Source organism: Pongo pygmaeus, chromosome 2, assembly GCF_028885625.2.
Source record: "Pongo pygmaeus isolate AG05252 chromosome 2, NHGRI_mPonPyg2-v2.0_pri, whole genome shotgun sequence".
Lineage (NCBI taxonomy): Eukaryota > Metazoa > Chordata > Mammalia > Primates > Hominidae > Pongo > Pongo pygmaeus.
In genome coordinates, this window is record NC_085930.1 from 10,639,914 (window position 1) to 10,661,668 (window position 21,755).

A 21,755-nucleotide genomic window follows, 5' to 3' on the forward strand; every position below is an offset into this window, starting at 1 on the left:
TACCCTATATCGTGTATCTTTTCCTTATGCTAGTAACATTTGAATTACTCTTTTCTAGCTAAGTTGAAATATACTATACCATAGATTATTGTTAACTATAATCACCCTACCGAAATCTCAGACAATATGCCTTATTCCTTCTCTCTAAATGTATTTTTGTACTCATTAATCAACCTCTGTTTATCTTCCCACCCCTTCCAGCATCTATCTTTATGTGATCCATATTTTAACTCCTATATATGAAGAACATGCAATATTTGTCCTTTTCTGCCTGTCTTATTTCACTTAACATAATGACTTCCGGTTCCATTCATATTGCTGCAAATGACAGAATTTCATTTTTCTTTATTGCTGAATAATATTCTATTGTGTATATATATGATTTTTTTTATCCATTCATCTGTGATGAACAGTAGGTTGATTCCGTATCTTGGCTATTGTAAATAATGTAGCAATAAACAAAGGAGTGCAAATATCTTTTTGATATACTGATTTTCTTATTTTTGGAAATGTAGCCACTAATGGAATTGCTAAATCACTTGGTAATTTTATTTCAAGTTTTTTGACAAACCTTCATGCAGTTTTCCATAGTACCTTCCCAACAACAGTGTATGAGTGTTCCCTCTTCTTCATATCATCACCAGCATACCTTATTCCCTGTCTTTTTGAGGAAAACCATTTCAATTGAGGTGAAATGATATGGTTTTGATTTGCATCTCTGTGATGATTAGTGTTGTTGAGCATTTTTAAAAAATATACGTTGGCCATTTGTATGTCTTATTTTGAAAAATATCTACTCAGATATTTTGCCCATTCTTCAGTTGGATTATTTGTTTCCTTGCTATTGAACTGTTCGAGTCTCTTATATGTTATGGTTATTAGTCCCTTGTCAGTTGAATAGTCTGTAAATACTTTTCCTATTTTGTGGATTGTCATTCACTTTGTTGACCTTTTTTTTTCTGAGGAGAAGCTTTTTTAACATGATATGATCTTTTTTGTCTATTTTTGATTTTGTTGTCATGCTTTTGAGTCCTTACTTAAAATCTTTGCTCAGACCAATGCCTTGGAGTGTTTCCCCAATGTGTTCTTTTAGTCATTTCATAGTTTCAGGTCTTAGGTTTAAGTGTTTCATTTATTTTGATTTGATTTTTGTATATGGTGAGAAATAGGGATCTGGTTTCTGCATATGGATATCTAGTTCTCCCAGCACCATTTACTGAAGAGACTCCTTTTCTCAATCTATGTTCTTGGTGGCTTTGGCAAAAATGAGTTAGCTGTAAATGAGTCAATTTATTTCTGCATTCTCTATTCTGCTCCATTGGTCTATGTGTCTGTTTTCATGCCAGTACTATGCTGATTTGGTTACTATAGTTGTATAGTATATTTTGAATTTAGATAGTGTGATACCTTTAGCTTTGTTCTTTATGCTCAGGACTATTTTGGCCATTTGGTGTCTTTTGTGGTTCAACATAAACTTTAGGATTGCTTTTACTATTTCTGCAAAGAATGTCACTTGTATTTTGACAGAGATTGCATTGAATCTGTAAATTGCTTTCCGTAGCATTGACATTTAAACAATATTGATTCTTCCAATCTATGAGCATAGAATATTTTTCATTTTATTTTGTCCTCTATAATTTCTTTTGTTAGTGTTTCATAGTTTTTCCCTGTAGAAATTGATTTCTAGTTTAAATCCACTGGAGTTGTGAGACTTGATATGATTTTAACTTTTTTGAGTTTGTTAGACTTGTTTTTTGACTAACATGTGCTCTATCCAAGAGAATGTTCCATTTGCTTATGAGAAGAATGTGTATTCTGAAGCAGTTGGATGCAATGTTAGTAAATGTCAGTTAAGTTCATTTGGTCTACTGTGTAGTTTAAATACAACTTTCTTTGTTCAATTTCTGTCTGGATAATATGTCCTTTACTAAGAATAGGATGTTGAAGTACCCTGCTATTATTGAATTTCACTTTATTTATCTATCTATTTTTACTTTTTTTTTTTTTTTTTTTTTGAGACAAAGTCTCACTCTGTCCCCCAGGCTAGAGTGCAGCGGGGCCATCTCGGCTCACTGCAACCTCCACCTTCCAGGTTCAAGCAATTCTCCTGCTTCAGCCTCCCAAGTAGCTGGGATTACAAGGATGGACCACCACATATGGCTAATTTTTTGTAGTTTTAGTAGAGACAAGATTTCACCATGTTGACCAGGCTGGTCTTGAACTCCTGATCTCAAGTGATCTGCCTGCCTCAGTCTTCCAAACGGATTACAGGTGTGAGCCATCATGCCTGGACAGATTTCACTTGATTTCTCCCTTTAGATCTATCAAGTTTTTTTTTGTTTGTTTTTTGTTTTTTTTTTGAGACAGAGTCTCACATTGTAGCCCAGGCTGGAGGGCAGTAGCGTGATCTCGCCTCTCTGCAAGCTTCGCCTCCTGGGTTCACACCATTCTCCTGCCTCAGCCTCCCAAGTAGCTGGGACTACAGGCGCCCACCACCACGCCATGCTAATTTTTTTGTGTTTTTAATAGAGACAAGGTTTCGCCATGTTAGCCAGGATGGTCTTGATCTCCTGACCTCATGATCTGCCCACCTTGGCCTTCCAAAGTGCTGGGTCAAGTTTGTTTTATATATTTTAGTGGTCCATTGTTGAGTGCGCAGGTATCAATAATTGTTACATCATCTTGTTGAATTGAACTCTTTATTATGACCTTTATTGTGACCTTCTTTGTGTCTTGTTGTAGTCTTTAACTTGTGGTCTATTATATCTAACATGAATGTCAGGAATTTCTGCCTTTTTTTGTTCCATTTTGATGGAATTCATTTTCCATTTTTTCAATTTCAGTCTATGCTGTCTTTAAAGGTGAAGTAGGTTTGTTGTAGGCAACATATAGCTGGGTCTTACTTTTAAAAATTCATTTAGCTACTCTATGTCTTTTAATTGCAGAATTTAGTCTGCTTATATTTAATGTTATTATTGATTGGTAATAACTTAAAATTGCCATTTTGTTACTTGTTTTCTTGTTTTGTAACTCCTCTCCCTTTTTTCTCTTCTTACTGTCTTCCTTTATAGTTAAGTGATTTTCTCTGGTAGTATGTTTCAATTAATTGGTTATTTTTAGTGTATCTGTTACAGATTTTTGCTTTGTGGTCACCATGATGCTGGATACAAAATTATTTTAAACAGATGACAACTTATCTTTCATCACGAAGAATACAATAGAAAAGAAACAAAAAAACAAAAACAAAAAACTGGAAACACTCAGCTTTAACTCCCTTGCCCACACATTTTGAATTTATATTGTCTCAATTTCAATCTTTTTATATTATCTATCACTTAACAAGTTGCTCTAGCTATTTTTTTTGTATACTTGTGTTCTAGTCTTTATACTATAATTTTGAGTAGATTGTACACTTCAATTACAGTTTTAGAGCATTCTGTTTTTCTGTGTACTCACTTTTACCAGTGGCCTTTATACAACTCCAATTTGTTTTTTGGATTTTTGTGTTTTATTATTATTATTATCATTATTATTTAGAATGAAGAACTCCCTTTAGCATTTGTTGTTAGACAAGTCTGGTGGTGATAAACCTTTTTAGACTTTGTCTGGGAAAAACTATCTTTCTTTCATGTTCAAAGCACAATTTTGCTGGGTACATGTTCTTGGTTGGCAGCCCTTTACCTTCAGCACTTTGAATATGTTGTCTCACTTTCTCCTGGCTTGTATGTTTTCCATTGAGAGAAGTCTGTTGCCAGACAAATGAAAACTCCTTTAAACGTTATTTGCTTCTTTTCCCTTGCTGTTTTTATGATTCTCTGTTTGTCCTTGACCTTTGAAAATTTGCTTGTTATAGACCTTGGGGTAGTCTCATTTGGATTCAATCTATTTGGTGATCTCTAACCATCCTGTATCTAGATACTTATATCTTTCTCAACTTGGAAAGACTTCTGTTAATTTTTTTTTTAAATAAACTTTCTACCTCTTGCTCTTTCTCAACTCTCTTGAACACCAATAATTCTTAAATTTGCTCTTTTGAGGTGGTTTTAAAAAATATCTTATAGGTGTTCTTTGTTCCTTTTTGTTCTTTTTGTGTGTATTTTCAAATAGCCTGTCTTCAAGCTCACTGATTCTCTCCTCTATTTGATCCATTTTTTTCTTTGGACAGTTTCTAAAAAATTTTCAGCTCAGCAAACATATTTCTTTCTTACTCACTGGTTTCATATGTTGTTCATTTGTGGATATCATGGTTCCCTGTTTACTGTTGTTTCCTGTGGATGTACATCTATGTTTTCTCATTGAAGAATCAGTTATATATTCCATTCTTCTCTGTCTGGTTTCTTATGTTTTGTTCTTGGATACGTTTATAATTTACCTGTTGAATATATACATATATATACATATATGTGCTTGTGCATATATATATATGTGTGTGTATATATATATATATATACACATATATATATTTTATATAGTTTAAGTTCTGGGGTACATGTGCAGAACTTGCAGGTTTGTTACATAGGTAGGCACATGCCATGGTGGTTTGCTGTACCCAACCTGTTGAATGTATTTTCACTGGGTTACTGCCTTCTATTTGGCACTAGGTGGCACCTTGAACCCATGTTTGCTTTAGTTCTAGCAAAAGTTTGGAATATTGCCCATCCTGACTGGGGAAATCCTATAAAAAATATCCCGGCTGGGTGCAGTGGCTCACGCTTGTAATCCTAGCACTTTGGGAGGCTGAGGTGGATGGATCTCCTGAGGTCAGGAGTTCAAGACCAGCCTGGTCAACATGGCAAAATCCTGTCTCTTCAAAAATAAATAAATAAATAAATAAATATACAAAAATTAGCCACGTGTGGTGACAGGCACCTGTAATCCCAGCTACTCGGAAGGGTGAGGCAGAAGAATCAATTGAACCTAGGGGGTGGAGGTTGCAGTGAGCTTAGATTGCGCCACTGCACTCCAGCCTGGGTGATAGAACAAGATCCCATTTCAACACCACCACCACCAACAACAGCAACAAGTACCTCAACAGTATGGGAAACCTGACTAGGAACTCATGCCCAGGGGAACTGTGGAATATGCTTCCAACAGTATGGTTCTACTAAACAGGCCCTCTGATTTGGTGTTTCCACTGACTGAGATATAGAGCAGAGTTCTGTGGTTTGAGATTGCTAGTCCTGCCTCTTCTCTTTGTCTTTGGCTGTCCTCAGTGGTTTTTCTCCCTTTGGGCACTTGAGATGCTTTTGTGGGTTGAGGCAGAGACAGTTCTCCTGCCAGGGAAACCAACACGGTAAGGAAGCGGTTGTCCATCTTGATTTCACTTTTTCCGGTGTAGAAACTGTGAGTTCAGGGGAAATTTTATATATGTGAGGATATCTGGTAGATTGGGACCAGTCATTACTGATATAAAAGTCTGATTCTCTTACTATCTGCATGGAGTTTTAAAATTCTCTATGGGCCTAGAAATGATCTCATCCTTGTATTTGAATTTTAGGATATTGCTGGTAATAATCTTGTCAGTATATGGTTATTTTTGGTTTTCAGTTAGGGGAATAAAGTCAGCTTGCTTTTACTCTGTTGTTTCAGTGATTTCATGTCAGCATTTTTTATTACTTTTAGTTGGAGTGTATGTTTGAATATCTAACTTGTCATCTTTCTGAACATAATTCATTTACTAAACAAACACTTATTGGGGACTTATCATATATTTGATACTCCAGTGTAAATAAGACATGATTCTTGACCACTTGGATGTTGCAGTACTGTCACAAAAACACATAAACAAGTAAAATTATAAGTCATGTAAGTATTATAAAGTAGGAAATAGAAGGAAATCTTGATCTTCTAGGTCAATATTTTGACTCATGAGATTTTGTGGTATTTCTGATTATACAGATTGTTAATTGCAAACTCAAAACTATCAGTTACCCTCAGTCCCAGTTCAAGGTTCTTCCTACTTTTCTATATTTATTTCTTTCGATTTTTCATTTGTCAATGTTTCCAATAGTGGGATTCTGTCTCAGCATGCAGATCAAGCTGCTTGTAGCCTTAAGTTCTTTAAAAGAGTTCTTTAAGAACTCTCTAAAAAATTTTTTTCATGAGCTTTTAAAATATAAGTTGCTAAAGTTGTATATATAAGTTGCTAAAGTTGTAAATAAATATCTTATTATTAATTTTAATACTACAATGGTAGTAGGACCACTTATGTATGCTCGATGCATCTTATTTAACTAGACTAAGAAAAGAAAAGTTGTGTAATTCTTCATAAAATGTCAAAGGAGAAAACTGCAATATTTGGTTGAAAATCAAGTCAGTGCTACTAGCACAAAACTTTGTCAGGGAATATAAAATATTTAAGGGATCAAGAAACCACCCCTACAGATTACTGATTAGAAAGTATTCAAAAGTTTAGAGATAATACAAATGGAAAATTGAAACTTTTTTTCTTTCTCAATGAGACACCCATTAATTCCCTAATATATAACTTCATCTGATGGTTAACTTATGCCATTTGGGTATGAAGTTCCTGTTAGACAATTTTTAAAGGCAGCATCTGTTTTTTTCTATAAGCATTTTTCTACCTTTCCACCTTTCTGGCTATAGATTTTTACAACTGGTGTTCCAGCCAAACACTTGACATTTTACCACAGAACATTAAGTTACCACACTTCCTACCTGTATAAATACTCTCATTTCACATTTTTAAAGAGCCTTTATTTTCACAATACTCATTACTTTGTTGAAGTCTTCTTATATTAGCCCTGACCAGAGGACTCTATTTTCCTAGTTATTACCTAAAAACAGTCGAAGGAGAGTTTTATCTGTGGTTTTGTCTGCTTGTTTGTCAGTGAAAAAGATGTTTCTTTTTCTTATGATTGAATAAATATTCGGTAAATACTAAATATTACTTATATGTTAATCATGTCTAACTTCTATTGAGTGTTTTCTATGTATCAATCATAGTTATAAGTTATTTCCCTATGGAGCCAATTTAATTTTCCTATCAGCTCATTTAATTCAACAACCTTCGAAAACACAGACTATTATTGCTCCTATTTTACAGACAAGGAAGCTAAGACTGTTTTCTAAAAATTTCCGTTCTTATTTTAGATCCAAGGGTACACATACAGGTTTGTTACAAGGGTATATTGTGTGATGCTGAGGTTTGGGTTTCTATTGGTCCATCCCCGAGATAGGAAACATAGTACCCAATAGTAAGTTTTTCAGTTCTTGTCCCTCTCCCTTCTTTTGGAGTCCCCAGTGTCTATTGTTCCCATCCCTGTGTTTATGTGTACCCAAGATTTAGCTCCCACTTATAAGTGAGAAAATGCAATAATTGGTTTTCTGTTTCTGAGTTAATTCACTTCAAACAATGGCCTCCAGCTGCATCCATGTTACTTCAAAACACATGATTTTTTTTTCTTTTTTAATGGCTGTAGTATTCCATGGTGTGTATGTATCACATTTTCTTTATCCGATCTTCCATTGGTGGACACCTAAGTTGATTCCATGTCTTTGCTATTGTGAATAGTGGGAAGCTAGTCCTTAAAAGGATAAAGTAACTTGCCAAAGACACACAACTATTCAGTGGTGGAACAGAACAGTTAGATTTTGAACCAAGAAAATCTAACTCTAGAGCCTTTGTTCTTCAGTGTCTGCAATATAGATTTCCATTGATGATATTTACTATATTTACTTGGGTGAACCAATATCCTCATTTTGATGGGTTTATAATATGTTATTTTATTATAAAGTCATGAATTATCTTGCTTATTTCCTGATTGTAGAGATTTCTTTAAATTTTGTACTTTTAAATGTAGCCTCTTATAAAATAGAGATTATATGTGCATATATTGCATATAAATATGTTATGATGTGAACGTGTAGTGACCCATAGTGTATATAAAATTAAAAGAGTCGTTATCTTCTCATTTCATAAAATTAAGCATTACATATTATTAAGTATTGTCAAAAACAGAAACATGATTTTAAAGACTGTCTAGAATTCTGTAACAAGAATGTTTTACCTACCCGTGAATTTGCTGTTTCTCATGTTTCTTCCATTTTACTATGATTAGAAAATACTTTGGTCAATATTTATGTTCAGTCATAACATATGTTCAGTTCATATTTCACCTATACTTCATTAGACATTGTATTAGTCTGTTCTCACATTGCTATAATGGACTGCCCAAGGCTGGGTAATTTACAAAGGAAATAGGGTTAATTAACTCACAGTTCTGCATGTCTGGGGAAGTATCAGGAATCTTACAGTCGTGGCAGAAGGGGAAGCAAATACTTCCTTCTTGATGTGATGGTAGGAAGGAGAAGTGCTGAGCAAAACTGGGAAAAGCCCCTTATAAAACCATCATCTCTTGTGAGAACTCACTCACTATCATGAGAACAGCAGCATGGGGATAACCACCCCCATAATTCAATTCCCTCCCACTGGGTCCCTCCCACAACACATGGGGATTATGAGAACTGTAATAGAATTCAAGATTTGGGTGGGGACATAACCAAACCATATCATTAATTTGTCATTTTATATGCCCATTGTCCCTTCCAAAAATTATTTTCTTTGCTTCTAATGGCCTAATTGCTATAAAATCTCTTGAAAGACTGCTCCTGTGGTAAAGGAGGCATTTTTAGAAGGCTAAAAGTGAAATCATTAACGTATCTGGTAGATTATGCCATCATGCAGTAGTACAGTGTACTAAAGCATAAAACCCAGCTCCCTTGGATTAAATAGAGATATGCTTTACTCATACTGTACATTGTAGTCTAGAGCAAATGTGTGGGATTAGTTTAAAGCTGGTGTGTTGCCTGAAATCTTACCCTGATTGACTTATTTTCCCTTCCCTGTTCTATTGGTTTCTCTTGAGAGCACTTGCTCAATAAATCACTTACAGATCAATTCTAAGTTTCAAGGAAACTTTACACAAGCCAAAATGTCTTTATATGTAGATCTTTATATCTAACTCATAATATTTTTAAAATTTTATGCAATACTTTCTGGGGTACATGGTTTTCTTTGTAACAAGCGTAAGTTCTTTAGTGGTGATTTCTAAGATTTTGTTTCACCCATTACCTCAATCCTTTCTGACTTCTATGGTTTCTGCTGATAAATCTGCTGTTAATCTGATATGTTTTTCTTTATAGATTACCTGATGCTTTTGTCTCACAGCTCTTAAGATTCTTTCATTTGTCTTGACTTCAGATGATTTTATGACTATGTATGTTGGTGATGATCTTTTTGTGATGAATTTCCCAGGAAGTATATGAGGTTTTGTATTCAGGTGTCTAGGTCTCTAGGAAGGCCAGAGAAGTTTTCCTCTATTATTCCTTCAAATAAATTTTCCAAACTTTAGATTTCTCTTTTTCCTAAGAAATAGCAATTATTCTTAGGTTTGGCCACTTTACATAATCCTATATTTCTTGGAGACTTTGTTCATTTTTTTCAAATTCTTTTTTCTTTGCCTTTGTCAGATTGGGTTAATTCTAAAGGCTTGTCTTCCAGCTCTGAAATTCTTTCTTCTGCTTGTTCTGGTCTATTGTTGAAACTTTCCATTGCATTTTGTATTTCCCTAAGTGTGTCTTTCATTTCCAGAATTTGTGATTGTTTTTTCTTTATGATATACACTTCTCTGAAAAATTTTCATTCATATACTGGATTTATTTTTTAAATTTCTTTAAGTTGGTTTTACCTTTCTCTGCTATGTCGTTAAGCAGATTAATAATCAGTCATCTAAATTCTTTATATGGTAATTCAAATATATTTTTTATTGGTTTGGATCCATTGCTGGGGAACCAGTGTGATCTCTTCTGGGAGTTATAGAACCCTGTTTCATCATATTACCATAGTTACTTTTCTGGTTCCTTCTCATTTGAGTAGATTATCTCTTCAAATTGTTCTTAAATTTATTTTTGATTGGATTGTGTTTTTAAAAAAAATTTCTTCCCTGGCCCCACCCATTAAGGATTGGACTTTATGTTTATTTTAGCCTAATCTGATTTTGGGTACTTTTAGGTGGAAGGCTTTTCATGAATTCCTTAGTTATAGAGAGACTTTGTGTGCTAGCTTTCTCAGATGCTGTTTGCAGTAGCTATGTTTTTGGTGTTTGGGTAATTTCACTGTCTCCTATGGGGATGGAGTAACAAGAATCTCTTGCAGCTCATTTTATTCTCTTTTGGTGTTCAGTTTATTTAATTTTCCTCTAGTATTTTATTTGCTGAGTTGATGATTCAGGCTTCAGGCCAATAGGGGAGGTAACCCTGGGTAGGAACCGATTGTTGTTAAGGCAGGTGGGTAGATGTAATACCTAATTGTGGTCCAAGGCCCCAGCCTTGATGAGGGTGGCTGGGGAACTCACAGTTAGATTTGCTGAGGTATTATCAGGGTGAAGAGTGGAAGCTACTTCAGCTCCCTTGTCCAGCCAGCAAGAAAGCCCTTTATTTTATAGCTTTATTCCTGTCCTAGTATTTCAGCTATTCAGATCAGTCAGGCACCTCTTTTTATCTATAGGAATTTTTTTTATTTTTTATTTTTTATTTTTTAGTATACTTTAAGTACTGGGATATATATGCAGAACGTGCAGGTTTGTTACATAGGTATACCCGTGCCATGGTGGTATGTTGCACCCATCAACCCATCATCTACATTAGGTATTTCTCTTGATGCTATCCCTCTCCAAGCCCCCCACCTCCTGATAGGCCCCCTTGTGTGATGTTCCCCTCCCTGTGTCCATGTGTTCTCATTGTTCAATTCCCATTTATGAGTGAGAACATGTGGTGTTTGGTTTTCTCTTCTTAGGTTAGTTTGCTGAGAATGATGGTTTCCAGCTTCATCCACGTCACTGCAAACAACATGAATTCATTATTTTTTATGGCTGTGTAGTATTCTATGGTGTATATGTGCCACATTTTCTTTATTCAATCTATCATTGATGGACATTTGGGTTGGTTCCAAGTCTTTGCTATTGTGAACGGTGCAGCAATAAACATACCTATGTATGTGTCTTTATAGGAGAATGATTTATGATTCTTTGGGTGTATGCCCAGTAATGGAATTGCTAGATCAAATGGTATTTCTGGTTCTAGATCCTTAAGGAATTGCCACACTGTCTTCCACAATGTTTGAACGAATTTACACTCCCACTAACAGTGTAAAATTGGTCCTATTTCTCCACATCCTCTCCTGCATCTGTTGTTTTCTGACTTTAATGATCGCCATTCTAACTGTCATGAGATGGTATCTCATTGTGTTTTTGATTTGCATTTCTCTAATGACCAGTGATGATAAGCTATTTTTCATATGCTTATTGGCCACATTTCTCTTGAGAAGTGTCTGTTCATACCCTTTACCTACTTTTTGATGGAGTTGTTTGCTTTTTTTCTTCTAAATTTGTTGAAGTTCTTTGTAGATTCTGGATCTTAGCCCTTTGTCAGATGGATAGATTGCAAAAATTTCCTCCCATTCTGTAGGTTGCCTGTTCACTCTGATGATAGTTTCTTTTGCTGTGCAGAAACTCTTTAGTTTAATTAGATCCCATTTGTCAATTTTGGCTTTTGTTGCCATTGCTTTTGGTGTTTTAGTCATGAAGTCTTTGCCCATGCCTATGTCTTGAATGGTATTGCCTAGGTTTTCTTCTATGGTTTTCGTGGTGTTAGGTCTTACATTAAAGTCTTTAATCCATATTGAGTTAATTTTTTTAAGGTGTAAGGAAGGGGTCCAGTTTCAGTTTTCTGCATATGGCTAGCCAGTTTTCCCAATACCATTTATTAAATAGGGAATCCTTTCCCCATTGCTTGTTTTTGTCAGATTTGTCAAAGATCAAATGGTTGTAGATGTGTGGTGTTATTTCTGAGGGCTCTGTTCTGTTCCATTGTTCTATATATTTGTTTTGATACCAGTACCATGCTATTTTGGTTACTGTAGATTTGTAGTATAGTTTTAAGTCAGGTAGCGTGATGCCTCCAGATTTGTTCTTTTTGCTTAGGATTGCTTTAGCTATCTATACAGACTCATTTTGGTTCCGTATGAAATTTAAAGTAGTGTTTTCTGACTCTGCGAAGAAAGTCAATGGTAGCTTCATGGGGATAGCATTGAATCTATAAATTACTTTGAGCGGTATGGCCATTTTCTTGATATTGCTTTTTCCTAACCATGACCATGGAATGTTTTTCCATTTGTTTGTGTCCTCTCTTATTTCCCTGAGCAATGGTTTGTAGTTCTCCTTGAAGAGGTCCTTCACATCGCTTGTAAGTTTTATTCCTAAGTATTGTTGTCTCTTTGTAGCAATTGTGAATCGGAGTTGAATCACGATTTGGCTCTTTGTCTATTATTAGTGTATAGGAATGCTTCTGATTTTTGCACATTGATTTTGTATCCTGAGACTTTGCTGAAGTTGCTCATTAACTTAAGGAGATTTTGGGCTGAGACGATGGGGTTTTCTAAATATACAAACATGTCATCTGCAAACAGACAATTTGACATCCTCTCTTCCTATTTGAATACACTTTGTTTCTTTCTCTTGTCTAATTCCTATTTGAATACCCTTTGTTTCTTTCTCTTGCCTAATTGCCCTGGCCAGAAGTTCCAATTCTATGTTGAATAAGAATGGTGAGAGAGGGCATCCTTGTCTTGTGCTGGTTTTCAAAGGGAATGCTTCCAGCTTTTGCTGATTCAATATGATATTGGTCGTGGGTTTGTCATAAACAGCTCTTATTATTTTGAGATATTTTCCATCAATACCTAGTTTATTGAGTGTTTTTATCCTGCAGGGGTGTTGAATTTTATCAAAGGTCTTTTCTGCATCTATTGAGATAGTCGTGTGGTTTTTGTCATTGGTTCTGTTTATGTGATAGATTACATACATTGATTTGTGTATGTTGAACCAGCCTTGCATCCCAGGGATGAACCCGATTTGATCTTGGTGGATAAGATTTTTAGTGTGCTGCTGGATTTGTTTTGCCAGTATTTTATTGAGGATTTTTGCATTGATGTTCATCAGGGATATTGGCCTGAAATTTTCTTTTTCTGTTGTGTCTCTTCCAGGTTTTGGTATCAGGATGATGCTAGCTTCATAAAATGAGTTAGGGAGGAATCCTTCTTTTACTTTTGTATGGAATAGTTTCAGAAGGAATGGTACCAGCTCTTCTTTGTACTTCTGGTAGAATTCGGCTGTGAATCCGTCTGATCCTGGGCTTTTTTTGGTTGTTAGGCTATTAATTAATGCCTCAATTTCAGAGCTTGTTATTGGTCTATTCAGGGATTTGACCTTTCCCTGGTTTAGTCTTGAGAGGGTGTGTCTGTGTCCAGGAATTTATCCATTTCTTCTAGATTTTCTACTTTATTTGCATAGAGGTGTTTATAGTACTATCTGATGGTAGTTTGTATTTTTCTGTGGCATCGGTGGTGATCTCCTGTTTATCATATTTTATCATGTCTATTTGATTCTTCTCCCTTTTCTTCTTTATTAGTCTGTCTAGTGGTCTATCTATTTTGTTAACATTTTCAAAAAGCCAGCTACTGGATTCATTGATTTTTTGAAGGGTTTTTGTGTCTCTATCTCCTTCAGTTCTGCTCTGATCTTATTTATTTCTTATCTTCTGCTAGTTTTTGAATTTGTTTACTCTTGTTTTTCTAGTTCATTTATTTGTGATGTTAGGGTGTCAATTTTTGATATTTCCTGCTTTCTCCTGTGGGCATTTAGTGGTAAAAATATCTCTCTAAACACTGCTTTAGTTGTGTCCCATAGATTCTGATATGTTGTGTCATTGTTCTCATTGATTTCAATGAACTCATTTATTTCTGCCTTAATTTCGTTATTTACCCAGTAGTCATTTAGGAGCAGGTTGTTCAGTTTCAATCTAGTTGCGCAGTTTTGAGTGAGTTTCTTAATCCTGAGCTCTAATTTGATTTCACTGTGGTCTGAGAGACTGTTTGTTATGATTTCCATTCTTTTGCATTTGCTGAGGAGTGTTTTACTTCCAGTTATGTGGCCAATTTTAGAATAAGTGCAATGTGGTCATGCGAAGAATGTGTATTCTGTTGATTTGAGGTGGAGAGTTCTGTAGATGTCTATTAGGTCCACTTGGTCCAGAGCTGAGTTCAAGTCCTGAATATCCTTGTTACTTTTCTGTCTCATTGATCTGTCTAATATTGACAGTAGGGGGTTAAAGTCTCCCACTATTATTGTATGGGAGTCTAAGTTTCTTTATAGGTCTCTAAGAACTGGCTTTATGAATCTGGGTGCTCCTGTATTGGGTGCATATATATTTAGGATACTTAGTTCTTCTTGTTTCATTGATCCCTTTACCATTATGTAATGCCCTTCTTTGTCTTTTTTAAAAATCTTTGTTGGTTTAAAGTCTGTTCTATCAGAGACTAGGATTGCAATCCCTGCTTTTTTTTTCTTGCTTTTTTTTTTTTTTTTTTTTTTTTGCTTTTTACTTGCTGGGTAAATATTCCTCCATCCCTTTATTTTGAGCCTATATATGTCTTTGCATGTGAAATGAGCCTCCTGAATACAGCACACCAATGGGTTTTGACTCTTTATCCAATTTCCCAGTCTGTGTCTTTTAATCGGGGCATTTGGCCTGTTTACATTTAAGGTTAATATTATTGTGTGTGAATTTGATCATGTCACTGCGATGCTAGCTGGTTATTTTGCCCGTTAGTTGATGGAGTTTCTTCATAGTGTTGATGGTCTTTACAATTTGGTATGTTTTTGCAGTGGCTGGTACCAGTTTTTCCTTTCCATATGTAGTGCTTCCTCCAGGAGCTCTTGTAAGGCAGGCCTGGTGGTGACAAAATCTCTCAGCATTTGCTTCTCCGTAAAGGATTTTATTTCTCCTTTGGTTATGAAGCTTAGTTTGGCTGAATATGAAATTCTGCATTGAAAATTCTTTTATTTAAGAATGTTGACTATTGGCACCCATTCTCTTCTGGCTTGTAGGGTTTCTGCAAAGAGATCCGCTGTTATTCTGATGGGCTTCCCTCTGTGGGTAACACGACCTTTCTCTCTGGTTGCCCTTAACATTTTTTCCTTCATTTCAACCTTGATGAATCTGACAATTATGTGTCTTGGGGTTGCTCTTCTTGAGGAGTATCTTTGTGGTGTTATTTCCTGAATTTGAATGTTGGCCTATCTTGCTAGGGTGGGGAAGTTCTCCTGGATAATATCCTGAAAAGTGTTTTTCAACCTGGTTCGATTCTCTCCATCATTTTCAGGGATACCAATCAAATGTAGATTTGGTCTTTTTACATAGTTCCATATTTCTTGGAGGCTTTGTTTGTTCCTTTTCATTCTTTTTTTCTCTAATCTTGTCTTCATGCTTTATTTCATAAAGTTGATCTTCCATCTCTAATATCCTTTCTTCTGCTTGATCGATTTGGCTATTGATACTTGTGTATGCTTCACGAAGTGCTCGTGCTGTGTTTTTCAGTTCCATTAGGTCATTTATGTTCTTCTCTAAATGGGTTATTCTAGTTACCAATTCCTCTAACCTTTTATCAGTGCTCTTAGCTTCCTTGCATTGGGTTAGAACATGCTCCTTTAGATTGGAGGAGTTTGTTATTACCCACCTTCTGAAGCCTAAGTCTGTCAATTCATCAAACTCATTCTCTGTCCAATTTTGTTCGCTTGCTGGCAAGGAGTTGCGAGTCTTTGGAGGAAAACAGGCGTTCTGGTTTTGGGAATTTTCAGCCCTTTTGTGCTGGTTTTTCCTCATCTTCATGGATTTATCTACTTTTGGTCTTTGCTTTTGGTGACCTTGGGATAGACTTTCTGTGTGGACGTCCTTTTTGTTGATGTTGGTGCTATTCCCTTCTGTTTGTTATTTTTCCTTCTCACAGTCAGGGCCCTCTGCTGCAGGTCTGCTGGAGTTTGCCAGAGGTCCACTCCAGACCCTGTTTGTCTGGGTATCACCAGTGGAGGCTGCAAAACAGCAAAGATTGCTGCCTGTTCTTTCCTCTGGAAGCTTCATCCCAGAGGATCACCTGCCAGATGTCAGTGGCAGCTCTCCTGTATGAGGTGTCTGTCGACCGCTGCTGGGAGGTGTCGCCCAGTCAGGAGGTACAGGGGTCAGGGACACACTTGAGAAGGCAGTCTGTGCCTTGGCAGAGCTTGAGTACTGTGCTGGGAGATCCACTACTCTCTTCAGAACCAGCAAGCAGGAACGTTTAAGTCTGCTGAAACTGCACCCACATCTGCCCCTTCCCCTAGATGCTCTGTCCCAGGGAGATGGGAGTTTTATTTATAAGCCCCTGACTGGGGCTATTGCCTTTCTTTCATAGATGCCCTGCCCAGAAAGGAGAAATCTAGAGAGGCAGTCTGGCTTCAACAGCTTTGCCAAGCTGTGGTGGCCTCTGCCCTGTTTGAACTTTCTGGCAGCTTTATTCACACTGGGAGGGAAAAACCGCCTACTCAAGCCTCAGTAATAGCCAACGCCACTCCCCTCTCCAAGGTAGAGTCCTAGGTTGACTTCAGACTGCTGTGCTGGCAGCAAGCATTTCAAGCCAGTGGATCTTAGCTTGCTGGGCTCCGTGGGGGTGGGATTCACTGAACTGGACCACTTGGCTCCCTGGCTTCAGCCCCCTTTGCAGGGGAGTGAATGGTTCTGTCTCACTGGCATTCCAGCTGCCACTGGGGTATGAATAAAAAACTCCTACAGCTAGCTCGGTGTCTGCCCAAATGGCCGCTAAATTTTGTGCTTGAAATTTAGGGCCCTGGTGGCCAAGGCCCCCGAGGAAATCTCCTGGTCTGCAAGTTACAAAGACTGTGGGAAAAGCATAGTATCTGGGCCAGAGTGCACCATTCGTCACGGCACAGTCCCTCACAGCTTCCATTGGCTACAGGAGGGTGTTCCCCTACCCTTTGTGCTTCCCAGGTGAGGCGATGCCCCACCCTGCTTCTGCTTGCCCTGTGTGGGCTGCACCCACTGTCTAACCTGTCCCAATGAGATGAGCCAGGTAACTCAGTGGAAATGCAGAAATCACCCGCTTTCTGCATTGATCTGTCTGGGAGCTGCATACTGGAGCTCTTCCTATTCAGCCATCTTGCCAGCCACCCTGGAATATTGATGTTTTAAGCAGGGAGGAATTGTGACTCTGCCTTTCATGCAGGCTGAATCGGGGGTGTTCCCCTGTGGGGCTGCACTCACCCTGCATTGTCCCCAAAAGGCTGCCTATAGGTGCATCCATGCTGTGTCCCAGTAGGGGAAGCCCCAGCTGTGTCTCAATGGAGTATCAATGGAGAATAAAGACCCCTTCTCCAAGGCCCTTCATGATCACAGAGTATAGTATGCCTGCCTGTTGGGGTGGAGGTACAGTCTTTCCTTTCTGCACCCAGCACTGGATTGTTTCTCTGTTGGAAATATCCCACCAGTGGAAAGACCTGGGATTCAAGGCCTGCTGTTAAGGTACTTTTGTCTCACTGGGTGATCCCTTGATGTGGTTTTATCCCCTTGCCCTAGAAATGGGGCTTCCTGAGAACCCAGATTACAGTGATTATTATTGCTCTTCTCAATCTAGCCACCCATCGGTGCTACCAGGCTCCAGGACGATGCTGAGGAACGTCTGCAAGGACTCTAGTGATGTGATCTGTCTTCAAGTCTCCCAACAGTGGGTACCAGCACCTGCTCTGATGGATGTGGCAGGGGAGTGATGTAGACTCTATGAGATTCCTTGGTTGCAGATAGGCTTAGATTGCTAGCTTTCTTGAATGCCAATTATGCTATCAGTGAAGCTGTCATGTGGACAGACTCAGGACTTCTGGTTAGTCAGGGTGTTGCAAGCAGTAGTGTTAGCAGCCATTTTCTCCTCCCTGGGTGCAGTGTTATTCTACAGAGCTCTGCTGTGATGGCTTGTGTTGGTTGGCCTCTAGTGAGGAGGTGGCACTTGCAAGAGAGCACCAGCTGCCCTAGTAGTAGTGGGCTTTGAGCTTGCCCTAAGTTTGCCAGAGGAAGTATTCTGGTTTCTCAGGTAATGGGCGGGGCCATAAAGTTCCCGAGAGTTTATATCCTTTGTGTTAAGCTACCAGGGTGGGTAGAGAAATACCATCAGGTGGGGGCAGGGTGAGGCTGGTCTGAAGGCAGACTCTCCTTAGGCAGGGCTTGCCACGGCCACTGTGGGGGATGGGGCAGTGTTTCTCAGGCCGCTAGGGGTGATGTTCCAGAGGGGAGGGAGTATGACTACCTCTGCTGTGCAGTAGTCACAACGGTAGTGAGAAGTAGCTGGCAGCAATTCCCATGCAGTTCGTGAGGCCAGTCTTGTTCCCACAGTTCCCTGCCAACAGCAACTGGTCTAGATCCAGTTCTGGCCTGCACACAGAAATCAGACCTGTCCCAGGCCATAAGCTTCCCCTCTGAGAAAGCAAGCATGGCTTTCAGGCCACGCCCCTCCCTGTCTTCCTGCAATGGTGGGCACCCCGCTCCTGTGCTTGTATCTGCAGCACTTCCCATTCACCCACCAGATGCTGTTCAAGGGAGTCGGTGCCCATTCAAAATTATATCACAAATTTTAACCGGGAGCTTCTTTCACCCTTTGACCCCTCCTTGAGTTTGCTGGCTGCCTTTCCTGAGGGCCCCTGTGAGACACAGTCAGGGATGACTTTCCTGGGTTCACACTGGAGACTGGGAATGCTTATTAGGCTCTTCTGGCTGCTGCTTCTACTTTTATATTTTATGCAGTTCTTAAATCTGTTCCAGCTCTAGGTAGGGTTAAGACCTTCTACCATGATCTGGGTTTTCAGATTCCCCAGTGGAGATGTGTGTTTGGAGGCAGGCTGTCCCCCTCTCATACTCCAGAAATCCACAGTTTTTTTTGCCTGTCTCACAGAGTGTGCTGCAGCCTGTGACTTCCTTCAAAGGATCTGTGAATTCTTTGGATTTTTCTGGTAAGTTCCTGCAGTGGTTCTTGGAACAAAAGTTCACAGTGTGAATCTCCACACACTATTCAGTCTTTCCGAGTTGGGGGAGCGGCACACTAACACTGCCTCCTATTCTCCATCTTGGGAAAAACAAAACAAAACAAAACCAAAACAAAACAAAACCAAAACAAAACAAAAAAACACTTCATAATGTTTTTAATATAACTCTTTAGATCTGGAATGACTGTGTCAAAAACTAAATATTTTTATGGCCTTGAAATTTGTACTAATATTCATTATTTCCAACCTGTGAGAATGCCAGTATCACAACACTCTGCAGTGATTTACTGCAATGTGGACTGTATATTTTCAGTTTATTTCTAACATCAATAAAAATTTTTCTTTAATTTTTTTCTTTTTTATTTGTATTTCCATGGAATTCTGAGATGGAGCAGGTCATTAGGAACCTGTGCTCATGCTATTATTTAATGAATTTATGTATTTATTAGAGACAGCCTCTTGCTTTGTCACTCAGGCTAAAGAGTAGTGGTGCCATCATAGTTCACAGTAATCTTGAACACTTGGGCTCAACAAAACAATCAACCATAGCCTCCTGAGTAGCTAGGACTGCAAACACGTGGTACCATGCATGGTCCCATGTTATTTTTTTATTTGCAATTCCAAAGCTCATGATAAATACTAATGTTATTTTAGATTGCTTCTACCTATATTTCAATAGAAATGGAAAATTTTAGTTTAAACCAAGCCCACATTTATCTATGTATGTCTGGAATAATAACTAAATTGTGCTTTTTAAAGTTCATTTTGTTTTGTTGGACATTTCAGAGTACTATTTTGTCTTTATAGATAACTTTTCTGTCTCATACATGCTTTCTCAATTACCCTCTACTTGCTATAATTGGTTCCAAGAAACGGTAAATGAGACAGATATTGTTCCTACAAACATTCTAATAGTGGATATAGACTGCTAGGTAAATAAATTTAGTGTTGATGGAAGCAGCAACCCATCTGGAGTGGCCACTGCTATGACACTGGCTGCAGTGAGGGAGGCACAGCTGGGGCTGTGTGCTCCACGAAGCTGGTGGGAGCAGGGAACTTGTGGGAGCCCTGCCCTCTTCCTAGTTGAAGGGGTGAGAGCCCTGCCCTCCTGGGTGCAGCAGTAGCTGCCCAGCCACAGCTGCAGACCTGGGCATACCTGTATGTTGGGGCCCAGGAAGCCCCCCATTCACCTGCAGGCTCAGAAATGCCTGCTCCCACCGGATTGCCTCTCCCTGTTCTTGGTACCTGCTCCAATTTTGGAGCAAAGTTGTGGCTAAGCCTGGGAACCATCATTACCTGGCCAGGTGTGTGCACACTTGGGGTGGCACTGACACACCAGCCCCCTACTGCCTCAGCTCCCTCTAAACTTTGGGTACCAATGAGCATGGGAGGGAGGCCAGGGGGCTCTGAGAGCAGCTCGACATAGGCCTGCAGGTGCCTCCTTGCCTTGAACAGCCTGGGCACTGTGGATGACATATAGGGATGGTAGGAGGTAGATAGGACCCTGGGTAGAAAAGGGTGGGTCTCCAGTGAATCCCCACCTTCAAGCCAGGGACAGCCTTAAGCCTGGGGCCTGGGCTGCCAGTTCCACAGACTGGTGTGAGAACTTATGGTGCTTTGTCCAGGCCTGCACATGGACCAATCAGCATGCACTTTATTCTCTCTGAAGTCTACAAAATACCCAGTCTCAGCCAGACTCAGGCAGATGACAGTAGGAGCTGCCTGTGGCTGGGAGCTACCCATTCTGGTCTCCTCTTTGATGAGGGTTGCAGAGACTTTGGGATGACCTGCCTGCAGGTAGGAGCTACCCACTCTTGGTCTCCTCTCTGTTGTTGGCAGCAGATTTGATGGATGATCTGCCTGCAGAAAGACATTGGAATGACCTGCCTGCAGGTAGGAGCTACCCACTGCGGGTCTTCTCTCCACTGAGAGCTGGGCACTCATCTGGATGACCTGCCTGTGGAAAGGAGCTACCCACTTCAGGTCTCCCAAAAACTGTTCTACCACTCAGTGTAGCTCCTCTCTACCTTGCTCATTCTCCTGTTGTCTGTGTACCTCATTCTTCCTGTATGCAGGACAAAAACTCGGGACACATTGAATGGTGGGACTAAAAGAGCTGTAACACAAACAGGGCTGAAACCTACCGCCGCTCACCATGTTGTGGGTGACAATAGGAGGGAAGAGCTGACACCTTTCAGGGAGCCCAGACCTAGGGGCTCCCTGAGCCAGAGCTGTGACATTCTCTTTGGAGCTCTGCGGTTCCTGGTGTCTCCAAGCTTCTGGGCAACACCGTGTCCCCCTCATCTAGACATGGATGCCCACAGTGGAAGCCGCATATGGTACGTCTTGTCCAGTTACAGCCTCTCATGGAACCAACACCTGTGCTGGTGCCTGGAGCTACCCACCCCACAACAGCAGCTGCCATGCCTGGCTGTGTGCAGTGGCCAGACCCTATGCTCGCTTGACCCCACACCGCTCGCTGCTCTGCGGGCACCTGGCTCACCCTGGGCAGGTGTGGGCCACCAGCACAAGCTAGTAGCATGAGCTGAGTGCAGCCTGCCAGGCCGAGTGGGTGGAATGAGCCCAGCAGGTGCGAGCAATACTCAAGCAGAAGGCATCTTCGACCACAGAAGTTTCTGGCTGGTGAAGCAACACCCTAAAGATCCCGTGACATTGTGAAAGTGCTTCATGAGGAATGTACAGTTTTCTCTAGTGAGCACGTTGGAAAATATTTCAAAAATCAAGAAGGGCATCCTTTTTCATAGATTCTAAATTGATGAGTAAGGGATTGGAACTCTTCCGGTGAAAATACACATAATC